Here is a 27,211-nt window from a genome sequence, read left to right on the forward strand (position 1 = left end):
ATAGAAAACTCTAGCTTTTATGTAGAGAGTCATTGAGGGGTTAAGGCAGACAATGGCCTTTGTGTATATAGTTTCTTTTCATAAAAACTGTATTTTTAAATGACTTTGAGCAGCAACATTGATGTGTGGTCTACTTATAATTGAGTAAATAGTGTTCTGAAAGGGGAGTTGGGACAGGAAGTTGCATAATACCTGGCATTGCTTGTGGACACACAAGTTCTCCGGACACAGGTTGGTCGGATAAGGATGGATGGTACTATTACAGAGACTCAAGCACAGGGTAAAACCGTGCTAGCCAGACTGCTCATAGCAGTGGTGCTTCCAGTGAGCAGAAACAAATATTTGGATGCAAAGTCTTATGACTGTTTGACTTGAAAAGTTAGTCCAAGTTTACAGTCTTAAAAGCCTATTTTATATTTATAGTGTTCTAGCAAGGAAGTTTTTGCCCTTAGAAAGTCTCTGCGGGAATAGAGTTATAGGAATGCATTACAAGTTGGGACTGTAAACTGGCAGCAACAGTGAAAAGCTGCAGGTGAGTCCCAGAACTTACAGTAGTAGTAGAAACAGGTTTTCTTAGGGTTTTGCTGCAAAATGAGGCATTCTGATATTTAAAACAGTAATTTTGAAATGCCCTTCCCTGGGTTTTCAGGTGATGGCAGTTAGATTATCTTTCAATTGAGTAGCAATTGCAAAGGTACCTTCTACCTTTCTTAAGTCTCGAATGTGAAGCTAATGCTGGAAGAATGCACTCTGCTTGTTAGAGGCGTCTTATCAGTATTAACGTGCTTTAATTCAGCGTAAAACTGAATGGACAAATACTGAGAAATGATATGGCACTTCCCAACCTTCCTTCTGAGAACCCAGCTCTTGGTGCCTTCTGTTCTCTCTCAAGGCTCCCATAATCAGCAATCCTCATGTGCAAAGGAGAAGAAATGAGTACTCTTTCTGAATTCTTCTTCTATTTGGCGGAGCGTCAGCTGCTCTATGGAAAGACTGCATGCCCTTCTACAGCAAATATTTAATGTGCTGTTTAACAGCAACTCAGAGGAAGTTATATCACAAGGTAAAGAATTGTCCTTTTATGCAGTAGCCATAGTTCCAATTACTTTGTTTAATTTCAAAATGGGGAATTTGTCATTATAAAACTTAAAGACAGCTTTGGCTTCCTTCACCACTATGAAATGAATGGGTCTAATCCAGTGACAATATTAGTACACAGTTTCTCTTCACCAGAAAGGAGAATGTATTTTTAGCTGTAATATTTCAAATTAGTTTAATGTCATTGTGGCAGTAACAGAGGGCCTGGTGATGCTCTTATACTTAATTCATAGTTAAAAACTTATTTTTGCATGTAGATCTTGGAGACCAGCATATCTTTTCATTGGGAGTCTGGTGAAACTTGAAGATCTATGTGAATGAAAGAATAAAAGCTGGTATGGGGGGTGAATAGGGATAAAGATTCCTTTGTAGCACTGTACAACAGTACTAGCCTTGAAAAGAGGCTGGATGTTAGCTTTTCCAAATCAGAAGTTTGGTGTGCTTGCAGAAATTTGCTAAAAGCCGTTGTCTTTCTGCTTTCCAAGTCAGAGGCTTCCAGGTCTCTCTGAGCTTTGATCTTGGAGCCAGCAACAAAGAGACGCTGCCTGTTGCAGGAACATTGCAACTCTTCGCGTCTAGACATCATCACCAAATTTTAATTTTATTGTTGGTGAGGGATTCTTTTGTGTGAATTGAGGTTGCTTGAGGGGGTTTGTTTCATAAGTATTAGCAGATTCTGCCCTTTTCCCTTGAACAAAATTCCACCCTGAGGTGTTGCGGTTTCTTCCCTACATTAAGATTGCACATGTCTTCCTTGTGCATATTCATCTAAAGGTATTTCTTATACATAACGTATTTGCCATTTAAGGTTTTGGGTATTGTGAAGATAGCAAATAAGAGAACCAGTTCAATGGAATAAATACCACGCTCTTAGCTGGGGACTAAAGAAATAAGATACAGAGTGCATATTTAAATAAATGGTTTGCAATATTGTTTTGGCAACAAATTGGTGTGTTTGACAGAGCAAGGGAAACTTTTGAGGTACTACCTTCTGTAACAAAGCAAAACATAAAATGAAGTAGCATCCTTAAAATAAGGGTTGATTACGAAGTAAAATATTAGGATGCTGCTTTTAAAAATGTCAGCGTGAGTAAATTCAGAGGTCTCAGTTCAGGACTTCAGAGATTTTCACTGGTTTATACTGGATCCAAATGGTATCTTTAAGTTTCCTAGTTTATGTGTTCCTCAGTTTCTCAAGCTGTAGGGTTTTGATTTGCTTTCAGTTCTTTAAAGTATTTAAAAATAAAAAAGGAAAAAAAAGACACACACACAGAAAACCCTATACAACAACAATGACAAGACCAAACCACCACCAGTCAAAACACCCCAAAATCCCAGATAATGAGAAACTTCCATGCCTTGTTGGGTGCTTAAGGTTTTAATGTTTGGGTTATATTTTGTGATAATTAGATAAAATATACTGAATACATGTACAGTAATTAATTTTTCCTTTCTCTCCATAGTATAAAATATACTGAATACATGTACAGTAATTAATTTTTCCTTTCTCTCCATAATACTGCAATTAAATATTCCTTGAGTAATCCCTATTGTTGTCCCACTGATAAAAGATACTTCCAATGGGGTACACAAAGTTATATTCCTTTACTTTTCCTGCCCAAGAAGTAGCGTCTTGGAATTTAATTTTTAGATTCGGATTTTTTTTTTCCTGAATCCACAGTCTGGTTTGTATTATTCAATATTCTATTTGCAGTTTTCACAGAGCATTATTCGAGCTGCAATAACCCTTTGCAGCCGTTCGCTTTTACTGCACTGTCTGTTCAGACTTGAGTCTTCTCTCTGCTTTCAAATACCTGCATTGTGCTATTCGGCTAGCTTTGAATAGTTCTCTTGGATATTTTAGAGCTCACCAGCACTTCAAGATTGCAGATGTAGTGATCTAGCACAGATGACAGGAATCTTGTTGTTTTGAATTCCCAAAAATAAGAATTAGTAAGACTAGAAAAGTATGGCTACCAAGAAAGCTTTGGCTCTGTTATGTCAGATTCTTGAAAAAGAAATGCCATACAGATAAAAAAAGCTATTGTAGCAGAATGCTTTTCTGACTGAATTAACAGTGAATGCTCTTAAAAGCATCCTTCGTTATTAACCGAAATCAGTTACTAATACAGGGTGACAGCTAAGTGAGGAGTCACCAATAGTGCATTGCAAACGGTAAACAATTGTCAGAAGGACTTAAGGAACATTCTTCCTAGGTGGTACTTGTAAACTGCCTGGTATGAGCTGCTGCTTTTGTGAAGCAATAATCATGTATCTGTGATATCTTAATCAGTTGCCATTAAAATGAACGTGATGTCAGATGTTTGCTATTGCCATTTCAGTATAGTAAAATAAGATTGAATAAATTGAGAGGATATGAGTCAGTCTTTGTTTAAATACCCATTTGTGCATGATGCACAAAGCTTTGTCATGAGGGAGGTTGTTCCCTCTACTCTAGTTTCCTTTATGAGTCTCCGAGCTTCTCTGAAATAAGCATGAAGGGTGTTTTTAGTTGCCATGGAAGTTGTGTCGTGCCAATACAAGAAGTAGACGCTTCTGGTAACTTTAAAGGAGGTTTCAGCGAGATAGTGTTCTTCCAGTACAAAAAAATAGAACGTGTTGTTATCAAGATGCGGTAAAACAATATATAGTTTTTATAGCACCATTTAACTGAAGCTTTTGGATTACTCGGAAGCCATAGGTCTCAAGGCTACTGTTTTCATAAGCTTCATCTGACTCCTTCGGATAAGGACATGGTTCCTTGTTTTTCTGCCTTACCAGATTTGGGAAGCTTACATGAATTCCTCGGCAGAGTTTGAGACTACACAACAAGTTGTACTCTATAGGGACCAAACCTTACCTTATTTGGGGTACAGAAGTGCTATCTAATCCTATGTTTGTGTAAGCAGTAGTGTATCTCTATCATTGAAACAATAGCTTCTCTTTTTCCAAGAGCAGCAGCTGCTGTGAGAGAAGGATGGGAGGGTGGGGGAAAGAAAAAAAAAAAAGGGAGGGCTCATAGCTCACAAAACAGGAGGTGGATGGCACTGTTGCCTTAAGGAGAACTGATAAAGCAACTGCCCTGTGTACTTCTACTTCCTTAGTGTCAGTAGTAAATCTATCTCTGGATAAGAATATGCATATAAGAAAGTCTGAGGTGCCTAGGCAGCGTTTCCTTCTTTCAGATGTTCTTACCTTATGGAAGAAGTTGCAAAGATGGCAACAGCCACTGACAACTTGCTTGACCACACTATTTTTATATTGACTTTGAAACTGACAAATATTGGAAGAAGAAATAACTGAACTGGCTTAATATTGCCGCAGAATCTCATGATCGTTCAGGACTTGCCAATTAACAAAGTGCCAGAGAATGGAAGCAGGTAGAGCAGGTGTAAATATGCTTCTGTTTAACTGCAGAAAAGGGCAGATTAAACCCCCCGAATCTGCCTCCATGTAACATAGTGTTTTATACACGTATAGTGGGAGTGAGAGGAAAAGTCATGCATATATACCATCTATCAGATAAAACTCAGTTTGACAGAGGTATGTATATAAATATCTAGGGGTACTAAAGGTAAGCAGTGATAAAATTTGTCATGTTACAGGGTCTTGTACCAGCCAAGTTGAGGGGTTTCTATCCCCTTGTCTTTGACTGTTAGTTTTTACACCTTTCCTCCCTGAGCGTTCTGTTTTGTAATTGAACAATTAAAATATAGATGGTTTAATTTGCTGATTGAGTGGAAATCTATGCTTTTTTTTCAGGGTCAATTTTCCTCCATATCAGCTAGGGGAACCAATTTTACTGATGCCACATGACTGACAGAGGAAAGCAGTGGGAGCATTTGCTCTTTGGGGAAATCTTGTACCTTCATCTCATCTCTGTGCAGCCTTATCTGTTTTGGGGAGCTGTGGTACCAGTATGATGCCCTTAGTTCTGTGGTTTTGTTTGTTTTAAACAGACACAAGTGTGGGTTGCTGCTGAACAGGGAGGATCTCATGTTTCTGTGCCCGTCCAATATTCCTTTTATATGTGCTGCCACTTGCCCACCACCAAGCTTCTGCTGGATTGATTCTTGCTGCCACTTGCTAGGCAAGCACAATGGTAATGTCAAGTGTACAGACATCAGGAGAGGATGGAACATGAAGAACTTTGACTAGTAACCTGTTATTTACTTCAGTTCATAACTGCTGTTTCTGGTCTGCTTGAGGTTCTCCCTGAAGAAGCAATCTAATATTAGTAAAGTGTCTTTGGAATGAAGAAATGTTTTGCCTGATTGCTTCCAGTTCTGGTTTGATTTTGTAGTTTTGTGTTTTGTGCAGACACCACTAGGAAGCCTAGAGTTCATACTCGTTTACCTTTTGGGGGCTGTGGTTTGATTAGGAAAGAATATCAGAAAAGTAAAAAGAGGATGAGAATGTGGAGGGATGATGATGATGATTGTTATGATTATGAGTAGTATTAGTAGGGTTTTTTTACTTCTTGCCGTAGGTCTAGTGTAGCCCTGAAATCTGATGTATCTTAAACTGAAGTAAAAAAATCTGAGCAATTACCTGGTTTTGGTAGCGTTGCAGTATTTCTGGAGACATTCTCTGAAGTATTCCCAGTGGACATGCACAATTAAGGGATGTAAGTTAAGATAGAATATGTAATCTACGTAGTGACTTGTAGAATAGAAAGCCCCTAAGTAGACAGGTGACTGCCGTCCACATCACAGAAGGGAGACTGTATGAAAGCTATTTATACAATATACATATTCCCTGTCTGAAAGCTAAGTGAGCATATGCCTGGAAGCTGCACTAACAAAATAAACAGATGAGATTTCTTTTAAACTTTAAAATAATACAACTACTGCCTCTAGTCAGTGTCATGTTCAATGACTTCTCTTTTGTGATCTGTATGCTGAATTAATGCAGTATATTTTATTTGGGTTCCTTTATAAACTATTTCTTGATGTCTGGTTCAAGTGTGGTATATGACTATACTTTGCTTGTTGCCTCAAATATTAAGTGATAGCTGGACTCTAGAAGTGTCTTTTTTTCAGAAGCCATGCTTAACACCTTGTTTTCCAGTATGCATGTGATAAAATGGTTCAGGACCAGTTTACTGAAGGAATAGTTTGAATCTGTAAGTCAATAGCATCATGATAGGTATTGGTTGTCTAGTATTTGGTATTTTGTATCATATACTTGAAATGTTCTGCTCTGTAAAGCTAATTTTTCATCTTTCTTTTGGCTGATAATTGTTAGAAGTTGGTTGTTGGAAGTATTTGGCTTAAACCAGAAGAAAGGTTTTATGCAAACTGAATCTCTTATTGAAGGAAATAATTAATTTTTAATTTTGTTTTGTAGGTAGTGATGTGTCTTTGTTTCTACTTCCCTGGTTAGCTTTCAAATGTTCTGGTTGATTTCGAACAATTTGACAGAAAGGCAGATGTACATAGAATTTTTTCTGCAAGTTCTGTGAAACTGAGCCGGGGAGGAGAGGGATCCTAGGAATGCTCTGAGAAGACAACAGTAAGATGGAATCATGTTACATGCATTAAAGAGTTAATATAAATAAATCCATCCTTTAAAATGTCCTGAACATAAGAAATGTTTCAGCTGAACATAATTATATGAAAACTTAGCAGACGAGCCAGTGTTCACAGAATGGCATATTTAAGATGATCGAAACTCTGGGTTTAATTCTGGGCAGAATGAAAGTAATTTTAATGTGTTTGTGTGTGGGGTTTTTTTTTTAAATATATGAGAATTCTCAGAAACAGCCAGATGTCTTTGTAGTCATTAACTTATTTGCTTTGCCAGCTGTAGGAGCTTAATGCTGTCCAGCATCACCAGATACTTGTGACTGCAGTTCTCTTCAGGTATGTGTGAGATTTTTGGGGTGGCAAAGGTAAACGTCCTCTTACAAAGAAACAAGTGTGGGGACAAACAAGTTCCAAGAGAAGGCAGCACATTCTTTGGATTCAAGTTTTCCGCTCTTACCCAAAGTTACGTTAGTAATGGTCTCAAATATTTTACATTTCTATAATTAGTACATCAGAAGTGTTCCAGTGCTGTCTGCTTTATATGGCTGTAACACTGTCAGTATTCAAAGTGTTTTATAAATTTAATTAATACTCAAAGACACTCTTGGTGCACAAAACAGATTGAATTTTTATCTGCAATTACTTAAATTGCTTTGTAAGCTCTTCCAGCTTTTTTCTTCTACTCAGTATCTATAATCTGAAATACATTCAGTCTGGCTTGTAAAGTTGATGTATAATAATAGGTATGGATTCTGCAGTTCTCTCCAGTGGAATTTCCCCGTTCAAAAAAAAACCAAACCACCATAATTATTTCAGAAAACATAATTTTTAATCATGGAAAACAAGCTTGTGATAAAGAATAATTTCTACCATTTCTATTTCATGTTTTTTCCCAGGTTACCTTGCAGGTACCATAATAGGTTATAAATATGCTGACAATGTGAGACAGAAACCTCTCTATAAAGCACAATGGCAGCCAACCTCTGCTGTTAATGCCTACATTGACAGTCAGCTGGAGACTTATTTGCTTGTCAGTTTGTAAACATGAATTTTTGTATGATTTTCATAGTCTAATTATGCCTTTGGACTTTTAAATTAAATTAACCTTTTGCAGGCTCATTAAAATACATATCCTTAAAATGGGTGTACTTTATAGTCCTAATTGAGAAAGGAAGAAGTATTTTAAGTTATGGAATGAATTTTAAAATGTTGATTTTTTTGTTCAGATGCACAAAAGATCTGTTCTTGAATTAGAATAGTCAAGTAGTGAAAAGAGTGTTATCAAGTAGGAAAGTTACATTATGGGTTTACTGTTACTTTCTGCACTCTGGAAATAGTGTGCTATAGGTAGATGCTTATGTTGTCAGAATATGTAAATCAGGAAGGAGATGGGTTAATTGTCGATAAGGGACAATTTAAGATCCTTATGAGTTAAAAATGTGTTATTGAATTAACTTAAACCAACTATTAATAAATTATTATGATATCAACACATAAATCTCTCTACATTTTGCAATGTCATGTTTTATTACAAATACTATTTGCAAACAGTTCCAGTATATACATATTAGATAAAAATCCACAAAGGAATATATGAATTATGTGGATGTCGTTGATGCCCAGTATTGAGGGGAGGAGGTGGTCTAGCGGACAAAAAAACAATGCTTGAGAAAAGTGCAGTCTGCAGCTATGAATTATTTCATATAAATATTGCCTATGGCATGGATATTTAAAGAAGGTGAAAAGCCGAATATATTACGAGAGCTAATATTAGCTGCCGTTAGTGAGCTATCAGAGCACGCTCAAGCAATTCAAAGAGGAGAGGACTGAACTTGGAAGCCTGTGTCAGATACACCCTAATGTTTTTTCTTCAGATAACCAAGCTCAAGCCACTTTGTCTTTTGAAGAATTAATATGTGTTGGTTCTTCCTGAAGTAATGATAAAGAATTTTTCAGAAAACTGTGGATGTGGAGCAGTTTGCAGAGAGCAGCCTTACACTGGGCTTGAGAGATGCGGTGGGTGTTTGTTCAGCTGTGAGCTGGCCCCCCAGATGGCGCTGGCTCTTCTGGAATCGCTGTGCTGGGAATTCTGATGGGGCTATATGGAAAATGTATGCCTTTCAGGTGACTACTGGAAACCAGATGTTTTTGATAAGATTTTGATAAATGTATTGGGATCCATTGAGAATAAGATTTAACATGAAAATAAATAAAAATCACCCAGGGGAGTAATTCTATTTTATTTATATTCCTTAGCTCAGGTAGATTTATTTTTAAAAAAATTTTGTTCTGTTCCTTTCTTCTAGCTTTCTTAAGAGCATTGGACAATTTATCCCTATGATGAAATTATATGAAATGTTTTCTGTCTTTTTTTGAATCTAAAACCTTGAGCAATGCATACAGCACAACTGAATTTTCAAAGGAAAACTCTTTGAAGTCCTTTTTTTCTTTTTTCTTTTTGTGTCTCTGTCTCCCCATTTCTCCATCTCTTCCCCCTCCTTCTCTCTGTCTGTCAAGTTCAAGAGCAGCTCAGATGCCATGAATTAAGTGAAGCACAAAAGGGGAAAAGGAGACCCTTTTGAAGAACAAAGGCCTCCCATTAGGCTGCCGTGTTCTTTCTCTGACCAAAATTGCTCCCTACATGGTTTTTATTGCTGTCCACATGCTTGGCACATAAGGTAAATACAGTAGGACCCTCGTTACCTCACACTCTGTCTTCCTCTTCCCTCTTCAATAAATGTTTTGTCTCTTTGATGTCCCTAGTAATTCTTATACTGATTGTTCCCACCCTCATAAAAGCCCCAGGGGTAGTCATGGTGGTGGATAGCATTAGATACTGTGTAAATGCTTCCAGAAAAGAAGACAAACTGCAGCCAAAGAATTTATTTCAGGTGGAAGAGAATGGGAAGGAAATACAGATGTTTTCTTTTCTTCTCAACATGTTGCCTCTGTGCCCCAGCTACACTTATCTCAGGGAAGTCCATAATTTCTTCCTGTTTGTTTCAAAAAACAAACAAGGAAATAGGGCTAAATCAGTTACAAGGAAATGCATGCCACAAGAATTTAAATAAAAGAAACCTCTTAACCCTTCTTGATTATTTATTTTTCTTCGGTTTGGACAGCTATGTGTTCCAGAGTTCTGGTGAAAAGTACCAGCTAAGGTTCAGACCTAGGTGGGTTTAAAATGTGAACCTTGTAGTGCGTACATTTTAAAAAGAAATTAGTCAGGCCCTTCTTACAGAAGTTTAAAAATAGCACTGAAATGTATGCATGCATACACAAAAAACTAAACCTAGTGTTAAGCACTGCATCTTAAACCCAAAATTGCAACTAAACATCTTAGTACTTACATGACAAAATTTGCTAATGGTTTAAAGGGCATCTTTTGGGGAATTGTTGGTTGTTTTTTTTTTTTTTTTTTTTTTTTAATGGCAGAGTCTTGAAAAATTAAAATAACTGATGTGGGATAGCATAATTCCTGCCTAAGTTGTCTGGAAATTGTAAAGCATACAAGTATTTTTGGGATTTGGAATTTCTCCCAACTTCTACTTCTTTCCAAAGAAATTATTTTCAAGGATATGTATTTTGTTTGGTATTTGTACTTGCTTTCATCTTTTAGTTCTGCATCTTCACTGACATGAAGTATTCTTATTAGCTTGTGTAACACGGTTAAATATGTAATGATTAACAGAAAAATGTCCCACTGTTTTTATTTTTGGCACTGCTTCTTAATTCTACCATCTCACGTCCTGGAATATACACTTTTATGAGTGTATACTGTTATGATCATAATAATTCCAGAGAAAATGTCGACTAGGCTACTTAAAGAAATAACAATGACTCTTATCAGTGTATTTTGTAAATTACAAGGCAAGGAAAATCCACCTTGAAATCTGACTTTTCACTTGAAATTTTATTTCTACCCCCCTTGATCATGTTGCATAAGAAATTTTGCAACAAATGTTATTGAATATAATCAACCAGTGTTTTCTTCACTCTATGTGAGCAACGTTTTGCACACCGCCTTCCCTGCAAAGGAATTAAACTCGCTTCGCTATCCACTTGTAATTGGCCTACTTAGCTTCCTGCTGTGTGAGGAGGGAGGTGATGCTGGCATTTAATGAACTTGCCATATATAATTGGCTTATTATGATCCGTATTTTATGCGAGAATGGATTGTCTAACATGGAATCTGTAACTTCAGGTGTTCTGGTAGAACACTGTGTAGGTAGCAGTAGTACATCTACTTGTGGTGGATGTGGATGCTGTGATTAATGGCAGTGGCTACAGCTGCCTGAGTCTGGAAGATGAACCTTTGTTCTGTCTTCCCCTTACCATGCACCATTTGTCATGTAGCCTCTCGTATTGTCATTTAACCTGAGTCCTCATACTCCATCGTGGAGATGTACTTGTAGTCATCTTCCCCAGCCTCACAAATCTGAGCCAAATCTTCCCTCCCCATCTGCCTTCCGGGATGTTCTGTTCACTGATCAGAGTGATCTTTGGCTGACACTGGGAGCAGATCTTCACCCTGGTCCTGAGCAGCAAATGCAGGTCTTGACCATGCCAGGATGGTTGCAACAGCTGCTGGAAGTAGAGCAGTGGGAGAAGAGATGCAGCTGCCACATCCAGGGTGTAGTTTACAGCGGTTGTTGATTAGTGTTAACTACCAATCATTAGCATGGAGATGTATTTGTTGGGAGCTGTGCTGTATACTGAGTATAATGCACATACCACCACTGCCAAGTCTGTGAACCACTGGACTAAAAGGTTCCACATTAGGTAGAGTAAGAGTTTGTGGGATAAGTGGGGCTGTGTCCTGCAATTTAGTAATATGATCAAATACTATTTGGAATTTTTGTAAAGATGAAAAGGAAGTTTTTATAGAAATACATTTTACAACACAGTAAATGGAGTGGCAGCTTCTGAGTATTCCTTCCAACGCTAATGGGAGAATGGTTTTCCCAGGAACATCTTGTAGATAAGTTGTTTTAAATTCCATCAGATTATATTCTTCCTCATCTTTTTTCTTTAAGATAACATAATGTACACCCAGAAGGGACCACTGTGAATTTTTGATCTTATGTCTGCACAAAACAGACATAGGGCCTGAATTTTGAGTTTTATTTGGTAATTTCTGTTAAAAGATCAGTGATGCATAGTAGAAAGTACAGATTTGGCTTCCCTTGAAGACTTATTGAAATAAATGTTGAAAGACCATCCTAGCAAGAGGCTTAGTTTTAATTACTCGAAACCATGTTCCTTACTTGTATGGGAACTGCGGATTTTCAACCATAGTATCTAGGGTCTTGAGGTGGAGCCCCACAATGGAAAAGACTTGTATTGCTACTCTTGAAATAAGCTGAACGTTTTAGAGAAGTGGTGCTGTCTGCAGAGTTCTTTTACACCACGACATAGGCACTTGCAAAAACACATTTCAGTTGAGAACCATGCCCTAGCTTCAGAAAGTGCTGAATGTGTCTTGCAGATACACCAACCAGTCTTCAAACCAGCTGAAATATACCTGGAATACACAGCAAGATAATCTGGCCCTCCTCATGACAACACAGTCCCTCAAGTTGTTGGGAAATGTTGAGATGGAGGAGGGAAAGGGTCAGATGTTCAAATGGCAGCCCCTGTTGCTGAGCCAGTGGTGAGGGTCACGGGTGCCATCAGCAGATGGTTATGCTGTTGCCAAATGCCTCTAGCTTCCATGCCAGTTTTTTTAATCTAAATTCCTGTGACTCTGTAGAAGAGATTTTTCCAAAGAAGGTTTTCGTTTTCAAGCTTTGTAATTTGAGCACAGCTCTTGTGAAGATTGTCACTTTGCCATTACATTTTCAAGATCTCAGCATGTTTGTGATATCCTGAATGCTCCTGAGTGCTGAGATACCATATGTGACTGAACCCTACAGATTGAATATTTGATACTTTGATTAAAAGAGTTTTCTATATCTGAAACTCTATTCTGTAGTGTGAAATGGAATTTATTTCTTTCGCACTGACGCCACCAAAAGTTCCTTGGGTTTGTCTTCATTTTGAACTCTCAGTCATTCAGGAAAGGCTTGCTATGAGAGCTCTGAAATGCTAGGCTGGTTATTCTAGTCATTGAGCTTCTCCTGGGGTCGGTCCAGGATAAAGCGGTCCATTACATCATTTGCTCCTTGCCAAAGGACTAATATTTCGTATTAGATTCTTAGTAGAGCTTTGAAGCTGTGTAACTACTCTTGTCCTCATCACGCAAAATGTAAAATTTGAGTTAAAACAAATACCATTTTCTGCTTTTTGTTCTTTCTTTGGTTTGCAGACAACTATAAGCAAGACTCCATGCACTTTGAACTGTAGCAAGCATTCTGAGTTCTCTGCCACTGGAATGGGCCCTTTTTCACCAGCTTGCTTTAAGTTAAAACATGGAGATTATTCCTTTTATGTTTAACTTACTTGTTTGCTGTATTTAGCATTTTTTCAGGCAGCAGCATAAAATGGAAACTTTTGCAAAAAGATCCGGTGTTGCATGTTGGGTTTTGAACACTGAGTAAAACTTTCAAAGTTTATTACTATTCTGCTGTGTGTTAAATCAGTCTGTTATCAAGCTTGTGAAGAGGTGGTTTTGTCTACTGACAATGTTTTTCTTTTTGAGGGCAAAAAAAAATGTGAAATTAAGTAGAAATTGGTGTAGCAAAATTCATTCAACCACATTCAATAGAGTCCTCTTTGGTGGGTGAATTTTTCAGGCTATAGTGGTTTAGGAAAGGACTGCCTGTCTGTTTTGCCATGACAGTGTGGTCTGTTCTGACTGGGCATTAGAAAAAAGAAGACAGGACTTCACATACAAATAAATTACCTTCTGGTAACCACTTATTTTGAAGGGCATACAGTAACTGTCCATGTTTAAGAATGGTCAAGACCTTTTTGGCTGTAATCTGCCTTTATTAAAGGATAAAGCTAATCTGATCTATTTTGTACAGCTGCAAGCACACAGCTATTTGACACAGGTTGTTGGCACACCATAACTTGTGGTGCTGGAGACTTGCCTTTTTTTTTTGCATACCATCCCCTGGATTAGAACAAAAGAATCATTGTGTTTTCCATGTGCTTCTGTTTCTAGAGTCATCAGGAATATGAAGACAGGTTCATTGCCCTGACCGGGCGTGGGTGTGCTGGCTTCTGCCTCCAGCTCTGCTGTGGGTTTTTGGGGATCGTTTTGTTTGTGGTGTGGTGTGTGGGGTTTTGTTGTTTTGTGTGTTTTGGTTTTTGTGTGTTTGGTTTTGTTTGGTTTTTTTCTTCCCTGTGTGACCTTGGTGAAATGTTTCATTGTAGCATCCCTTCCTCCTTTTTATTCCCCACAGTTTTTTATTGTTTGAGGTAGAGACAGTGGCAGCCAGTTCTGGAGCTTTTGGACATAATTGATAAAATTAGTCTTGATTTAGTCTTGTCATTTTGGGTTCTTTTGTCTCTAGTCACTTGACTGTCTGATCTCAACAGTACTTGTCCATGTTTTTCAGATCTTAGTGGTCTCTAAAAATTACAGCAATGCACTATCAGACATCCCAATTCAGATTACTTGTGCCAAATCCAGTGAGCTATTCTGAAGACCGCATACTTTGTTAGAAAGTGAAACATATAGTTGTTTCTTCAAAAAAAAAAAAAAAATCCCGTTCCAACCTAATCCACAAACCAAACCAACCAAACAAAAACCCTCAAACAACAACAGAAACAAAAAATTGCTATACCAAAACAGTCCACTGACTATAATTCTTCATCTTTGATGTTTAGTTCCTTTATCAGTTCTCACTGACACAGTCTGTGTTATTCTCACTCATTACAACCTACTTGGTCTTACCACCCTTCTGTGTTTTTGGTGCTGCACATCTGAATGTAGAGATTTCTAACGACTTATCTTGCATTCAAAACTATTTCTAGCTGATCTTTGTTCTGGGACTGGAATCAAGCCACATGTCCCTGGTTTAGATCATTGTCACTGCAGCTGCAGTATCTGAGAGCCCCATGATCTTTCCTCACAATATCCTGTGAGGCAGGAAGGATTTTTACAGATAATAAACTGAGGCACTAAGGGCAAGTCTATAAAGATATTCAGATATAGTACTTCTCTCTTGTTGAATTACCTTGTTAAAGGTACCATCAGGCTCAAACAGGTGCTTAATTATCTTTTGTGGATTTTCTCATGGCGTGCCCATAAGTTAAAATGGTGAAGTCTGAAACCAGGTCTCCTGTGCCTGAAGTTGATTAATTTTATTAACAGTGAGCATTATAGTTTTGTGGGGTTTTTTTGTTTGGTTGGTTTTTCTTCTTTCTCGATAGATCAGAATTTTCATCTTATAGGAATATTAAACCCTTCCATTGGAATTTCATGCTAAAAGCAACAGCAGTAGCAAAGAAAGTCATGAAACCTATATTCTGATTGGATCTCTGTTTATCATGACACAGCAGTCTTTCCAGCTAGGACAGAACTAATGCCATATTCTGAACTCATTTAAGCTGGATCCTTCATTCTGTATGTATCTCCCTGCCTGTGCTCTTATTTTCAGACCAAGAGTCTATTGTGTTATTTTTTGAATGTGTGTTTTTAGTGTTAGAATTCAGGAAAATATGTTCTCAGGCAAGGTTTCAAATGTGGAACACTTCTTAAAATGTAGCCCTAAGCTGTTACCTTGAGAGATGTGAGGTGTCTATTCTTGCCTGTTCTCCATGGTTTACATTTAGGGAACATCCTCCCAATTTTTTTTTCTGAGTCGCTAATGTATGAGCATATATTGTAACATTGTGTTGAAGTAACTCTCAGTATTCTTGGTGAGGTCTAGAGAGTTGTGTAAATGACTTTTGCACTTTAGAGCTGCATCATGGTATTTGCTGTCTAGGATTCAGCACCCTGATCCTGGATTCTGTTTCTGGGCATAGTACCCGCACTGGAAGAGAGTAGTCCTGCAGTATGCAATTTTACATTTAAGTCTTGTGGATATCTTCCATATCCATACTTGGAGACCTTAATTAACAGAACTAATTGCTGTTCCAGACTGATCTACATTTCCCAATGTGTATTAATGTATGATTTAAGAAAGCAGGAAAGAAATGAAGCTGTCATGTTTGTGGCCGCTTATCAGTTAAGTCTAAATGCTCAGCTTTCCATGGGAGTTACGGCCATGGCCCAAACGGTTCTTTTCCCCAGAAGGCATAATTTTCTCAGTTGAGAGAACATAGGTTTCCTAAACAGAGAATCAGTGCTGACAATCCACTTAAAAATAAATCACAGTGAGCAAAACTTCTTGTATTCTAGCTTACTAGTGCACACTGAATGCTCATGGATCCTAGGTGACCAAAAAGTAGGATTTGCTGATGTGCTTGCTCTTAGTAGAAACACACATGCTTTATTCTTGCAGCCCTTTCTGAGAGGCCAGTCGTTTTTCTTCTTTTGCTTGTCTGATAGCCAGAGTGCGGCTTGCTTTGTCTTCCTTTGGAAAATTGCTGCCACTGTCGGCTGTGCAGGTTTGTTCTGCGAATGCAGGCTGGGAGTCTCGGGAGGAGAGAGAGAGGGAGAGACTTGCAGTTCTCATCTCTCCTTGTCTTGCCTCTGGTCAGGCAGCCGATTGTTTTTCTGGTTTTGTTCCTCCGGGTGGCATCTGTCTTCAGGAAAAATTTCCTTACACCAAACTGCAGACTGCTGAACTGTGGCTGTCTTAGTATTGCTGTGTCTGACCGCTACGCTGGATTAATTATGTGAGCAGTTATGATGCAGGTGCTTGGAATATTTGTGGCTGTTCAAAATGGAAGAGTTGCTCTTAAATGAATTTCTTTCTCTTCCTCTGCAGCCTTTTGGTTGTGTGGTGGTTTTTTAACTTTTTTTCACATTTTTCTGAACAAAAGATTTAATATTTCAAACTTATAAAAATTGTTTTTGTGCCACTTGGTATGCCTTTCCTATTTGTTAATGCCTCTTGTGATTGTCAATATTAGAAGTGGTTCACATGCCAATGCAGCATTCCACTCCAGTCTTTTAAGCTTTACCTCACCTTGACTTTCTAGATGTATATTTTTTTGTCTAATACAAATCAACCGTTTCTGTGCTGCACAAAATATTATATTTTAACTCTGTATAATTGTCTCAGTATTACTTGAAGGTTGTCTTAAATTCATTTTTTTAAGGACTGAAAACCAGTGTTCTTTAAAAGATTGGGTTAAAATTACTTGATGCACAAAATTAAAATAGGTGAACAATGTGCCTGTACACAGCCAGATGTTGCAAGATCAGCATGAGCCTGACAGAGCCTAGAAGGGATTCAGCTCTTGCTAGGTAAAGACTTGAACAAATACGTGGGACTTGCAGTGTTCCCCCAAAGGCAAAAAGAAATGAATTATCTTGAATCATTGTGTGATTTCTCTGGAAATGTTTGCTCCACTGAGAACACCTTCTCAGCATCTCCTGGGACTTGAACCATAAAGGTCTTTGGTTCAAAGGAAGCTGGAGTTTGCACAGGGCGAAGGTAGAGAAATAATTAATCCAGTGAAGACTGCAGAGCTCAGTTATCTTGTGTTTCATGGAGAAAATGAGCATATGTGGTTGTATTCTGTGCTGAGTTATTGTATTGTTTTGTGTTGAAGTATTCTGGTATTAATAAGGAGAGAGCTTTAAGTTTTCACTTTTTTGTTTTATTTTTAAGAAATGAAGGTTTTCTGGACTGGGATAGTAATTTATGCCATTCATACCTCTAAAACTGAAGTTCTTCATAATATAAAAATCAACTCGTAATGGTAAACAGTCTTCCAAATACAAACCAGATGTGTATTATACAGTGTTTGTATTGCTTTGCCTACAGTAAGCTGCTTAAATGCTTGTGCTGCTCAACAGTTTTACTAGTCAGTGGCAAAGTTAATAGAACTTGCAGGTAGTCAGAACCTATTTGTGTCTTAAACAAAAGTAGCATCACTTTTGTGCTCTCTCTTTGCTCATAAGGCACAAGTTGAAATTATGCTGTATAAAAATGGGCAAAATGCTATTAAAATGATAGAAACATTTTCTACTGTTTACTGGTGCATAAAATATACTGTGTAATGTATTGTAGTTTGCCTTCACAGGTAGCTGTATTTTTTCAGGTGAAAATTGAACACAACCAAAGTGTCGTGCAGCAGATAACTTAATGCATTACTGAGACAGCTTTGCCTACTCCACTTCTGCTAAATTTATGTAAACTGTACTGAAATCTAAATTTTGTGGAAATGCGTGTGATGAAGCTTCCAATATTGTTTTTTCAGATGTGTTTTGAGCTTGTCTGATGTGCGTAGAAGTTCCAAGTACCAGTGCTGCTTTAAAATTAAAATGATTATTTTTGTACTTCAGCATGCACTATTTAGAAAAGTGTGTTGCTCCAAATAAAGGAAGGGAACTCTCTTACTCAGTTTGAGAGAATTTATTGAGGAGGAAACTGTAACAATACTGCTTGTGTAAACTTCTTCCTCTTCATGGGCAAGGTGGGGAAGTAGGGAGGAATGGAAGCTGGAACTTGAAACTGGTTATTTCCGTATAACTAATAAAATTACTCCTCAGGTCACCAGGGCTGCGGAGTCAGCTGTTGTGTCCAGTGGATTTTGATTAAATTGGAGTGCAATGTTTTCTTTTCTCCTTTGTGCGAATGTGGTTGAGTCATGCCTTCCTAGAGCACATACTGTTTCAGTCTTTATTTTAAGCATTTCCATTCTTTGTACCTGCTTTGAGCCCTAGGAATTTTTTCCTTATACCTTGACCTTGATGTACCATGCATTTGTGAAGCTAATAAGGTAGATTTAAGAGAATGGCCTGTCCCTCAAGTTGAGTGTGAGACTCTATGAAGTAAACCCACAGCGTATTATAGAATGGGAGAGAACAGAAATAAATATTTAAGAGGAGGGTAAACGTGCCTTTACCTAGTTTCTAGGTGGCAGGGAAACAGATGACGTATTGACAAAAGGTCATATTTTCTTTCTTTGGGAATATATTTTTTTTTTGTTGTTAACCTGTTTACTAGCTCTAACTTAGATTTTAGACTAAAAGCCTATGAGCTTTATTAAACCTTATAGGTTGGCAGGATTTTTTGGGCAAGGGGATGTTTAAGCCTGGTTTCCAAAGAAAGTTGAGATTGATTATGCTGATTGTTAATCCCATCTCTTAGAATTTTTTCCATTTGCTGTCTAGTTGGTCACATTTGTCAGAAGTGGGGAAGTCTCAAGGAGACTAGGTTCTTTGTATTTCCCAGTGGATGGCCAAGTAGAAGAAACTCTGTTACTGTTCTCATACAAGGAAAGAATTCAGAAAGAATATGACTAATCACTTATTGGAAAATTAATGCAGAGAAGAGACCTTTATAAACAAACTTATCACAGGAGAAGTTCAATAAATCAGAGAATCTCATCCTTAATCTGTCATGTGCATACCTAATGTGCCCTTAAGGTAGGCAAATCTTTTGTGTAGTGAGCTGTATGGTTACCTTTTTAACGTCAGTCAGTTCTTTAATCCTGTTCCTGGGAGGCTGTACAAATGATCAAACTGGTAGAACTGAGGGAGTGGAGCAGGGGTAGAAACAAATGCAGGGGCAGGGAGTTTGATTCAGAAGACATGGTTGCCAAAAGAAATGCTTGCCAAAAAGATGGCTTCTCTGCCACATGGATTCTTGTTCTGAGGTAACACAGATTTTAAGCTTTTCTGGAAATTAGGACATGCAGAACAGCTTTTTTGTAGGTGGAGTCTCTGGTGTATCAAAATGGTCAAACTCTTGCTTTAATCATAATCTGGTTTAAAAAAATTTAAAAATTCAACAGCTGCAAGATACAAATACTTCGGAAAATAACCTTTGCTAGTTTTGTTGCCCATTGAATTACATTGCTACTGCCTGTATTTTAAGAACATTTCTATCTTGTGTCCTTTCAAGGGGAAAAAAGTTTTTACCAAAATGTGAAAATAATATTTATCCATCATGTTTTCTTGGAAGCTTTTGATCTGAGGAAGTAGATAGTATGTAAATAGATAGATAAAGGAAAACTCTGAAGTTGAGCAGTACTGTGCCAGCATTTTTATGTGAATTTCCTCTATTAGAATATTGTATAAGATTCTAGTTCAACCCAAAATAAATGTGTATGTAATATGGTGGGCTCTATCATGGTAGATAGTAGAACCATCCTAGAAAAAAACCCAAAAAGTTAATGGATGCCTTTTCATTCTCCATTGCTGGTAAGAGAGTTGCTAGAACTCAGCCTTGTGTTATTTTGCAGTCAGGGCAATATATCAACCGATTTTAACATGCTTATTAGCTATTGATCAGTAAAACCTAACGAGTAATTTAAAGAGATGAGCATTACTTCAGCTGTCTTGAGTCAGTATCAACAAAACATGTCTTGATACTGTGGCAATGTCTTCTGTGGCTTTCTCTTGACATGGTTTGACGTGTTGGATTTTGCACATTGCCTTGTCTTTGGAGGAAGCTGAAAACATGAAGGAGCACAAGTGTTTTGCAGTACAAGACTTTTGGGTGGTCACAGTCCAATGCTTTATTGTAGTGGTCCAATGCTTTATTTGCTACCAATAGCAGTGGTGGTGACTTGAGTGAGTCCTATATATGTGTGTCCGACTACAAAATTATTTTTAGGCACTTTAACAGTATAATACTACACTGCTGTTTCTGAAAGAAAAGTGTATATGCTGAAGTTATGGTTCCAAGCATAGCCAAGCCAATGTAACAGTTCTGTGTTACTGAAATGGTACTACCCTTACTCCTTACCCTCAGCCTTCTCATCTTGCCTTTACTCTGCTTCCCTTGGAAGGTCTTCTACCATTCTGGCAAGTTATATATCCTTCTGGAAGGGGCTCACTAGTGACAAAGCCAGTGTAACATAGCCAGTAATGGTGGGAAACCCAGGTGGGGAGTGTGGCCTCCTTTTAACAGAGGTAAGCCATCGCATTGCTGTACCCTGTCTCTTCACCCTCATGCTGAAATTATAACAGAAACCTTTTAAAGTTTCATGCCACTGGAAGGACACACCATTTTCTGCCCATCTCGCGCTGCTTTGTGATTCAGCCCGTGTCCTTGTGTGTTTTCAGTCTTTGACTTTCATACATAGCTGATTTAACTTGATAGAAAAATAATTTTCTGTTAGCTTTTTATCAAGTTAATTTTCTTCTGGATTGCCAAGTCAAGCTGTCTCTCCCTCTGGCTAGGTGAGCATCAGGGCCAGTGTGAGGGAAGAGGTAGAGCTGTCTTGTTGTGATTAGGGAAAGAAAATGAGGACTTTCTATTTCAGTAGTAGACAGTCATTATATTGGTTTGGTTATAAAACCTACATGTATTGTGAGGCTGTGGTTTAAACAATTTAAACCAAACTAGATTGATTCTGTTCAGGTCCACCCTCAGCAGCATTTGCTCAATTGCACTTGTGTGACCCCATAGTCATCCAGTTTGGGGAGCTGAGTTGCAGAAATTGTTTCTCAGAAGGGTTAATTTTCTGTCACCCAGTTCTTTGGACTCACTAAACTGACCAACTGTGGGGTTGGTCTAGTGCTGGTATGGCCCTGTGGGAGATATGGCCAGGGAAGTTCTTCTCACTGTCACGTTTATAAAATGTTTCAACTGCTTCCACAGCCATATAAATTACGTAGATGAGATAATTGACGTTGTTGTGGTTTAACCCGAGCTAGCAGTACAACCACAATAGCCACTCACTTGCCTTCCTCCCCACCTTCCACATAGGGAAGAGCATCGAAAGGGAAGGGGGAAAGCTGGATTGAGATAAACACAGTTCAATAAAATAAAGTACTAATACGCTACTAGTAAATATATATATACACACATACATACATACATATAAAAAATAGAAATAGAATATAAAATAGAAGATACTCAATGCAATTCCTCACAAACTCCATCCACACCAAGCAACCACTCCCAGGAAGCAGCACCTGGTCCCGAACAGCCGATTCCGAAGAGAGAAAAGAGTAAAAAGACAGAAAGGCCCAGAGGCCTCTGCAAAGCAGCAGGATGGCAAAAGGCCAAACTAAAAAAAGTCCCAAACAGAACTCCCCCCAATAGGTCTCTGTCCCAGCTCCAGCAGAGAGAAAAAGTGGAAGATCCCCGACTCTCCTTAAATATGAAGCATGACACTGGCGTGGAATATTCTTTTTGATCAGTCTGGATGTCAGTCAAAGTCTGCCCCATCTATGTTCCCCTTACTAGCCACCTCACACCTGTGGGCAGAGCTCAGAACATCCTTGGCTCTCAGACCAGAGCAATTAAAACATTAACTCTGTCCCAGGGTGTTATCATCTTGTTCTCAAACTAAATTCAAATGATGACTGTGCTAGCTACAAAAAAGGTAGGTTTCTAAATGCATGAAGAAAATTAACTCATTTTCAGTCAAACCAGCACAACATACATAATGCTAAAAAGGAGGAGATGTTACATGAGTTAGAGTAAGACAATGTTTCTTCAGTGCTGAGGAAGATTGAATTATAGTGAGAATAATCAGGAGTTCGTGAAAAAATATGAATCAACAAAGGAGACAAAGGAGGCTCTAATGGGTAGAAGGTACTTGACTGGGGCTTCTGGGAGTCAATATGAGATGTCGTTCTTGGTATGTTCCTGGCAATCATGTTCCCATGGTGATTGGAAAGCACTCAGTTATCTGCCTCTTGTGCTGGACTCGTATTGGACAGATGGAAATCAAAATACAGGTCTTATACTTCTTGCATGATTAACATTTGCATCTCACTGCTGCGAGATGTAACTGAGGCCAAAAGATTAACAGGATCAGGAAAGAAAAGGGATTATTCATTTACAGTACATTATGTTAGGTTAAATGAAAGCTTTGTAAAGCCTTTGTATAGAATTGAAAAACCATTATACAACAGGGAACAAATAAAGTGCTAACCAAAGGGGATTAGGAAGAAACTTCTCTCGTAAGTAGGCTATTTCATGGGTGTCCACTGTGAGGTTTCTTGTACCTAGTAATAATCATCAGCAAGTTTTAGGTTAGGCAATTCGTCTCTTTGCAGCAGTTCTTATGACCGCTTAAACAGATGCTATCTGTTGATTTGAATAGAAATGTGTAGATGAAAAGACTGTTTAGGGAAGCAAAGCTTGAATTTAGTTATGCACAAGATCTCTTTCCAGCAGACAGAGCCTTTGGGGAAGGGTCTACCACAATCAAAGTAGAACCAGAAACTGGACAAAGGAATAGCAGCAAGGGTGGTTATTTGCAATAGGAGTGTGTGATGAAAATTGTAGGTGAGATTTTGGAATGTGGAATCTCTAGTGAGGAGGTCAGTGGTATTAATATTACCACTTAGTGAATTTTAACAGCTAAAATAGTGGGTGCATGATTTAGAACTGAACATAATCTCCAATGTTAAGTGTGATGATATAATAAAAATCTATTAGTAAAAATTGGTGTTAAAAACAAGGTGAGCTCAGCAGCAGTAAAAGGGGCCATAATATATGCATATTTCTGTAGTGAGGCAGGACAAAAAGTAAGAAATAAATTATTATTGTGACTGTTAATTTAATAGTCAAGCTGATGATTCATTGTGCAGGTAGGATAGATTAGATGTAAGCCAAAGTAATGCTCTAAGATTCCCAGCTTGCAGAGTGAAGTAAAATTTGAAAGGGGAATTGTGAGGAACGCTGTTTGAAGGGCCTTCCTGATGTTAGAGTGTACCTGTTGACTATTACAGCCAAATAATAAGAAAACAAATCTCAATTAAATGCACAAATACTGATGGCTGATACTTGTAAAATAATATAAAAATGAGGGAAATCAAAGAATAAGCTCAGTGATAATGACTCATTTAAATTGTACCTCTGCTACCTGGTATCTATTTTCCATCAACAAAAGCTGCGTGACAGACAAGTAACTGTCCATACTCTGCTATTTAAAAGGATGCTGTAGATTATAAAAAAGGTTTATTGTACAATGACCATAGTAAATTCTTTACATGGCTTTCCCCCCACCCCCAATCCACCCAGATGAGTCAGAGAGGAGTCCAGCTGGGGAGTGTGGTCCTCAATAACTTTCCGCTGACTTGGGGGACTAGGAGTCCCAGCTACAGCTTCAGCTTAGTCAGTTTGCTCACTGTACTCTCCTTCTGAAATAGCAGTGTGTGTTTTCTCTCCAAGATGGTTATGTCCTGGTTAGCAAATAAGGAGCACAGATGGTAGCATGGTTTGGGAAGCATTGTCTGATGTAGTCATGTGAAATTACAGCATCTACCTTTCTCAAGTTATTGGGAGTACAAGTACACAAGGAATTGTTTGGAACAATACCCTACCTTATTTTTCCAACTGATATTTAGCAAGCTGATAAAGCTAAAGCAGTGCCAGTAAATGTCTTTGCTGCAAAATTTCCATATAACACATATAATTATGATTGTAAGATAAAGGATGAGTATTTATGCAGATAGAATTTCATGAGGCAAAGTGAACCACCATAGCAGCTTGCTGTCAAAAGAAGCAGCACCTCTCCCTCTGCTCTCCAACTACCCCCTGCTTCTGTCTTAGCAAGTTCTTCTACTAGTTAAACACCTCTATGGCCTGATGAAGCAGTGCCAAAACACCCCACCAACTCCAAAAGAGAGGAAACAGTGAGATTCCGCACCCCTGGCCTTTGGTGTGAGCCTGCTATTAGGTGGACTGACCAGCCCCTTGAGCTGTAGTCATCAGGCACTTTTTGAAACATGCAAGGGTGAGACCCTACATTCTGACATGGATCACTCACAAGTTTTCACACTTCTTAATCTTTTCTAAGAGATCTTCTATCCCTCCTCCACAAGTTTACTGAGTTGAGCTGGCATTGACTGAAAATTACCTTGTTTGCTCATCAGGAAAGGGTCATACATGTTCTTAACTCTGTAACATCAGGGTCACAAGGGAGAATGCAGTCTTTGAGCCTCGTTGGATACTTACCTGACTTTGAGTAGCCTTAAGTGTTTCCTAAAAACAGAGAGAAAATGCTGTTCTCAAAGTAAATGGGAATGGGGGGAGAGAGGAATGCTTGGGATTGTTTGAGTTGAACTTCTAAAATCTGCAGGATGAGGCACCTTGCTAATATACAGTGACTGGAAAGGAATTTCTCTAATTTGTTGATCTTATGTATTCATTGATGTCATTCAGTAAATCTTAAAGTGGCCAAGGAAGCTGCAGAGAAGGGGTGGAAAAATGAGTGAGTCAATAATGTGAAAAAAATGGGACAGGTCTATTTCAAAAGCTAGAGGCCAGTTGCACTTATGTGAGTGATTAGATAATTTTATTTGCTCATAGACAATTTTTGGTCAATAAAAATAATCTAATGTCAATTTATATGATTTTCAGGGGTAGGAGAGAAAGTCTTTTCAGATGAATTTGCTGTAAGCTTTCTCAGTTCTTGTTAAGATTAAAGCTTTGTTGTGTAATTGTATTGATAAAATGCACTCTTTTATAATGTATCTGATTTAGAATGGCTTACTTCATTGATTATCAAATTAAAGTGTTACAAAATCAATAGTAACACCTACTAAAAGGATTAAGGATGGGATAACTGAAAAATCTCAATATAGCTGTTAATGGAAAGTCAAAATCTACTAGCTGTGTCTTTTTCTTCAGGAAGTACTCTTCTGTATCTGCCAGTGCTAAAGAAGGAATATAGAAACTTCAGCAAAGTTTTCAGGGGATGCAAAGATTGGTGAAGTGGCAACTATCAGATTAGTTACTACAAAGGGATCTAAGATTCACTGATTTTTCTGTGAAATGAACCATGTATTTTAATTAGCCAAATACAGTGTCTGCTAAACATCCAGCAAAAGAGATGTAGACTCCACTTTTGGAGGAGGAGCCTGTGCTCTGAAACACAGACTGTAAAAATGAATTAAATTGTGATGAATTGCAGTCTGGAGTGAGTGGCTTTTAGAGTGAGACTGTACCTATGATAACAATTACAATACCTGAATTATAAATATAGTTGAAACTAATCTCATGGTGCTGCTAGGAAATTGTAACATCAGAAGAGTTGCTAACAAAACCAAAGATGTTTCTGAGAACAGTTGTGATGGATTCAGAGTATGCAAGGCCTGCCAAACTGAATTTAAAATTCAGAATCTTTGGTTAAACCAAGCTGGGCTGAGTGCACGTGGACTTGCTCACAGTACATAAGGGGACTTCTGTTTGAGGAAGCCTCTTTAACCAGCCGAAGGTGCATAACAAGTTCCAATTGCTGGAAACTGAGGCTAGGTGAGTTCAGTCTTAAAGCATGCCTTTACTTATAAAAAAGGGACTTCAAGTTAACAGCTAAAGCTGAGAAAATGGTATAGCTGCATCTCCTGGAGTGTGTTAATCAGAATACAGTGTTGTTCATCTAATCCATCACCTGGAAATTGAGGCCTGAATTACACAGGAGAGCTTAATAGTCTCCTGTTATTACAAAATGCTATGCTCATCTCCAAGTCTCTTTAGAAGTCAAAACTATTACCTACGTTGTAACCTCTTCCCTGTTACCTTTTCCCTTTCCTTCCACCCCCAATTTAAGTTGTTTGGAAGTAAGTACCACGTGTAGGGTTAGTGCTGATCTGTCCAAATGACATTCTCATTACCTGTGGGCAATTTCAGGGTAACTTTGTCCTCAGCGTGCATCAACTGTCATGAATAGAAACTATAGCAGAGGTAAGAGCTGTAGAGGACAGAATCAATATGTGCTTAAATCTTCTATATTTTTAAGATGTACAAAACCTGCCTCTTTATTGGTATAGAAGATATATATGAGTGTGTGTGTGCGTGCACATCCGTGTTTGCATTCGGAGTATCTCCTCGTTAACACCTGACATTACATATTTATTTGTCAGACCAGTATTAGCTGGTACTACACTTGAAATTCTTTCAAAATGACATGTTCACATCCAGTGTAAAATCTCTTCATTTTTCAGCTTCTCAGATTCCAGACTCTGTCATCTATACGTCTATTTCATTTATTTCTGTAAACTGTGTGAACCTATTGCTTGCAATACAGACCAAGAGGCTTTGGGTTTTAATTCTTCAGCTTTTGTTAACATACGATGGTCTGTTCATGTTCATACGTATGGTTCTTAAAGCTCATATTATGCTAGGCCTGTGGAGAAATACTTTTTTTTTTTTTTTCCTTCTAATGAATTGTGGTTCCCCGCCCCCCCCACCCCCCCCGATTGAGTGGACTTACTGTCATAATTTTTAACACTAAATGGCATGTTTCACTTGCTCGGTGGTTGTACCCTGTTAAAGCTTTGTGTGTTTCCCTGGTCATTTTAATGCCACCAGCTCAGCTGTTTCATTGAAGTACTGCTGATTAGTCTGAAAAGAAATTTGGAAGGGAATGCAGAAAGGGTAGAGAAGAAAACTAAAACTGCTTAAGCAAATGAGCAGCTTTCAAGTTAGTGATAGATTAAGGTGGGGTAATGGATAAAGCTCACAGGTGTGCAAAGTCTTACATAAGTTGATGGATGAATAAAAATTATAGCTAACTCCCAATATGCACAAACTGTTCCTGTTTGCTTGTATTTCCTCCTTTCATGCATAAATTAATAGACAACTAGCCGAATGATGGCCTCTCAC

The 27,211-nt window shown here is 38.2% G+C and overlaps 1 protein-coding gene across 3 annotated transcripts in view; it reads left to right on the plus strand.

Annotated features, from left to right (window-relative positions):
- POU2F1 (POU class 2 homeobox 1) overlaps positions 1-27,211 on the plus strand; it is a 112,360-nt gene that overhangs the window by 21,568 nt on the left and 63,581 nt on the right. Inside the window, exon 1 of one of the 3 annotated variants that reach the window (XM_065637793.1) lies at positions 1,040-1,063. The exons of the other annotated variants lie outside the window; for them this stretch is intronic. The gene's annotated coding sequence lies outside the window, so the exon portion shown is untranslated. Of the gene's footprint in view, positions 1-1,039; positions 1,064-27,211 lie in introns of those variants that run through there. 3 annotated transcript variants of the gene reach the window in all.

Source organism: Caloenas nicobarica, chromosome 1, assembly GCF_036013445.1.
Source record: "Caloenas nicobarica isolate bCalNic1 chromosome 1, bCalNic1.hap1, whole genome shotgun sequence".
Taxonomy (NCBI): domain Eukaryota; kingdom Metazoa; phylum Chordata; class Aves; order Columbiformes; family Columbidae; genus Caloenas; species Caloenas nicobarica.